The sequence below is a fragment of the Octopus bimaculoides genome, chromosome 9, assembly GCF_046866305.1.
Source record: "Octopus bimaculoides isolate indiv1 chromosome 9, ASM4686630v1, whole genome shotgun sequence".
NCBI lineage: Eukaryota > Metazoa > Mollusca > Cephalopoda > Octopoda > Octopodidae > Octopus > Octopus bimaculoides.
The window spans coordinates 11,863,703-11,868,333 of NC_142936.1; the positions used below are offsets into that span (position 1 = coordinate 11,863,703).

General features: G+C 34.3%; 1 long non-coding RNA gene across 1 annotated transcript in view; it reads right to left on the bottom strand.

Moving 5' to 3' along the window:
* Positions 1-2,161: 2,161 nt before the first annotated feature.
* LOC149133986 (uncharacterized) overlaps positions 2,162-4,631 on the bottom strand; it is a 15,796-nt gene continuing 13,326 nt past the window's right edge. The window contains exons 2-3 of the long non-coding RNA XR_016242978.1: positions 3,176-3,284; positions 2,162-2,290 (exon numbers count right to left, since the gene is read on the bottom strand). This is a non-coding gene — a long non-coding RNA (uncharacterized LOC149133986). The remainder of the gene's footprint in view (positions 2,291-3,175; positions 3,285-4,631) is intronic.

The following is a 4,631-nucleotide window of genomic DNA, read 5'->3' on the forward strand; positions in this document are numbered from 1 at the left end:
GCAGCGTGGAAGGTGTTTATAAGCCATTTAAGAAACACACAAAAACCGTTAGATTCACTTCAACATTTAAATTTAAGTTGCCAAAATATTTTCGTCGCTTTTGTCAGTGAACAGGTCGCGGTCTCAAAGCGACGAAAATATTTTGGCAAATTAAATTTAAATGTTGAAGTGAATCTAACGGTGTTTGTGTGTTTCTTAAATGGCTTATAAACACCTTCCACGCTGCAATTGTTTTCGTTCCCGCACACAATCTCAGATGAGGTCACTTGCTATGCAAGTACATCTCCGTAATATATATATATATATATATATATATATATATATATATATATATATATATATGTGTGTGTGCGTGTGTGTGTGTGTGTGTGACCGCGTGTGTATCGTTGGCCATTTTCTTTCTTCGTGTCTTCCCTTCTTTGGACTTTTTCTATATTTCTGATGAAGAGCTGCACTCGAAACGTGAAGTCCTCTTTCTTTTCTTTTCTTTCCTGAGAGTCTAATAACACTGTACTTGTACCACGTCCTCGCGTTGTTGTTTTTCTTGCTTGTTCTTGTTTGGATTGGCTATATATATATATATATATATATATATATACATATATGTGTGTGTGTGTGTGTGTGTGTATGTGGCTATAGTAGAAGACGCTTGCCCAAGGTGCCACGCAGTGGGACTGAACCGGGAACCATATGGTTGGGAAGCAACCTTCTTACCACACATCCACACCTGCGCTTATATATATATATATATATATACATAAATGTGTCTGAGTATTACTCACACATATACACACACTCACTCACTCACACATACACAGTTGCACACGTATACAGTCACACGTTCATTTGTTTGAAGTCGAGGCTTTGCATCGTCGCCATTCTGAATTACCTGTTTTTCAAAGAGACACGAATAAACGCCATTACATTCAGTGGATATATTTTTTTCTTTTCTTGGCAAATCGTTACAAATTGTCATTACGTATGTATGCATGTATGCATGTATGTATGTATGTATGTATGTATGTATGTATGTATGTATGTATGTATGTATGTATGTATGTATGTATGTATGTGTGTCCGTTTGTGAGCGCATGCATGTGAGTGAATATGAAGATAGAAAAGAGAGAGAGAGTGGAAGAGAAAGAAATGGCGACTATTTGAGCAGTTGAGTGGTGTGTGTGCGCGTTTGTGTGTGATTGTTTGTGTGTGTGTGTGTGTGTGTGTGTGTGTGTGTGTGTGTGTGTGTGTGTGTGTGTGTGTGTGTGTCTGTGTATGAAATTATTGAAAAACATATGTTACTATAAAAAATATATTGTGAGAATTTTAACTTAATAATTGGAATCTTTGATCTTCCATCTGTCTGTCTGTGTCTCTTTCTTTCTTTACCTTTACGTTTATGCGTGTGTATATATCCTATTATATATATATATATATATGTATATATACAAAAATGTATATACATTTTAATAACTGATGACTCAGTTTTCATTCCCTTTTAGAAGATTGAACCTATTAGAAATAATGAAGGGGACCAAACTAAGCTTTGAACAAATGAAATTTAGCCCTAGGTGCTAGTGGAAGTTTGGAAACGCAGACGAAGTGCAATGACAGTTTCGGAGGGAGTTTCAAACAGTTCCATTTGCGTGACTGACCATTACTAGCATTAGAAATAAGATTGAATTACAGATGGAACTATTCAGAATGTCCGCAAGAAATGTTCTGGAAAACCGTGGACATCAACGACCCCAACAAAGCAGGAAAGTATACCAGAGATGTTTTGGCAGAGTTTAAAAGTAATCGGTTTTGCTCTCCATGTTTTAGATTTCTTGCGATTTGAAGTTTAACTTTTTATACATTTATAGTTAATGTGACATATTGAGATCTTGCTTACATAAAATTTGACATATAGGCGTAGGAGTGGCTGTGTGGTAAGTAGCTTGTTTACCAACCACATGGTTCCGGGTTCAGTCCCACTGCGTGGCACCTTGGGCAAGTGTCTTCTATAGCCTCGGGCCGACCAAAGCCTTGTGAGTGGATTTGGTAGACGGAAACTGAAAGAAGCCCGTCGTATATATATATATATATATATATATATATATATATATATATATGTGTGTGTGTGTGTGTGTGTGTGTGTGTGTGTGTGTGTGTGTGTGTCTGTGTTTGTCCCCCCCCCCCAACATCGCTTGACAGCCGATGCTGGTGTGTTTACGTCTCCGTAATTTGTGTTTTATCTTCCATCTTAATTAGTTCTTCAATTATATCATTTGTATATAATATATTTTTTCAACTGAAAAGCAAATGATGAAAAACATTAGCACATAATAACAATTATTTTGCTCAAAATCGGAAAAAAGAATATTATTTTTACAGCCTAATTCTTATTGTAGTGTACTAACACATATATATGAATAAAGTTAGAATCTCAGTGCATAGATATTCATTCTTTTCCGCCTAGTCTGAAGATAATATAACTAGAAAATTATCAGATGGATTATATCAAATCTAGAGAAATATTCGAAAATTGGAAAATATGGTAAGAAAAAAACCTTAATTACAAAGAAAGTAGAGCTTACAAAGAAAAACTTACTAATCTGAATTTAATATATTCAAATTAGATAATACTAATTGTTTGTATTAACGCGACAAAAATTTTGTTGGCTAGTGTTATCTTTCTTCGTTCCTGTTTGGCCAACCCGCCGCCATCTTCTAAATTATTTCCTTTGTCGAAGGTAAAATATCATAATGTTGGTTGGTGAGAAGTAGGGGATTTTTAAAGTGGTTACGGGTTCAATCTCACTGCGCGGCACACTGAGTAAGTATCTTCTGCTATAGCCTTAGGCCTACTAATGCTTTGTTCGTGAATTTGGTTGACGGAAACTATTTGGATTCCTATTTAGATATGTATATATATATATATATATATATATATATATATATGGGGTGGGTGGGAGTGTCTATGTGTACGTGTGTATGAGTGTGTCTGTATGTGGTTTGTGGTATATGTGTGTGTCTGTGTCTATGTGCATGTGTATGCGTGAGCGTGTGTGTGTGTGTGTGTGTGTGTGTGTGTGTGTGTGTGTGTGTGTGTGTGTGTGTGTGTGTGTGTGTGTGTGTGTTTCTGTATGTATCCAACTGCCACAGCGTGATAAATAGTTCTAGTTGTTTTACGTACCCGTAACTTAGCAGTTCGTTGAAAATGATAAATATAAGATATACACTGGAGACGATTTGTTCAATTAAACCTTTTAAGACGGTGTCCCAGCATGGCCGTACTCCAATGACTGAAACAAGTGAAAGACAAAAGAAAAATGATTTAAGATACCTTGCAACAAAGTCAAGGTCTCGCTACCTTGTTTTGGTCTCACGTTACACATTACACGCCATTTTCAGCGTCATAAAACATTCAACGAAATCAGTAAACTTGGACTTGCGGAAAACTCTAATCTAGATAAGCTGAGATGCTTTACAAGGTAGAAAAATGTTTCTGACTTATCAGAACAAAACATCATCCATAATAAAACAGAACATTACGTGATATATTATAAACGTAATGATATTTATTATCTCTCTAACAGAATATCGAATAACACACAGGCTTATTAAACAACGAAATATCACTTGTAGAAATCAAATTATTTCCAAGAAAAATACCATCAAATACCTTTCGCTGAAGAAATTCTCTCTCTCTCTCACACACATTCAAACATAGACACATATAAAAAAATATAAGTATATATATATATATATATATATGTATATATATATATATATATATATATATATATATATATATATATATAACGTAAATATGCATGTATGTGTGCATATATATATGTGTATACATATATATATATATATATATATATATATATATGTATATATATGATATCCAGAGATTTTCAGTATAGAAGACATTTAGTAGTGATCAAACGGTTCAAACTTAGACTCCCGTGTCTTTACTGAGGATCGATTCTGCATGGTAAAGGATGGCTGTAAGAAGGATCACGTCGAGCGGACATAGATGTAATTATGCAGATAAACAAATCTGATATATTAAGTATAGTATAACAATTTAGGTAATTAATATAAATTATGTATATATGTATACATGCAAAACGAGAGAAAGCAAAAGGTGGAGACTTTCGGACGATGAGTATTTAAGTATAAATATAAATGTGTAACATGTGATATAATTAAAAACAGGGCAAACTTAAAGCCATTTCTCCGGAGACTGAAAAGAAAAAAATCGAACAATCTCAATCGATTTTAGAACCTTATTGGGTTCTCATCAGAGGTGTCTACAACATTCTGATAGTCTCCAAAGAATCAAGCAGTCAAAATGTTTATATACATAACAAATGCAGCAGTTACTCTATGAAGGGGTCCCTAATTTGCACATTCAAAATGTTTAACACTACTTAAATACCAGTGATAGATCCAACTTATACAGAGTACAAATGGCAGAGAAAATTAAAGGGTTGGAAATAAAGGTGTTATAAGTTCAACAGCTGTCTATGCGGGCTTGGTGATCCATGATAATGTTGGTAGATGAACTGGGGGTCTCAGAAAGATTTACCCATTGATAATTCTTAATTATTCGAAATAATCTTAAAGGAGGATAATGAAAT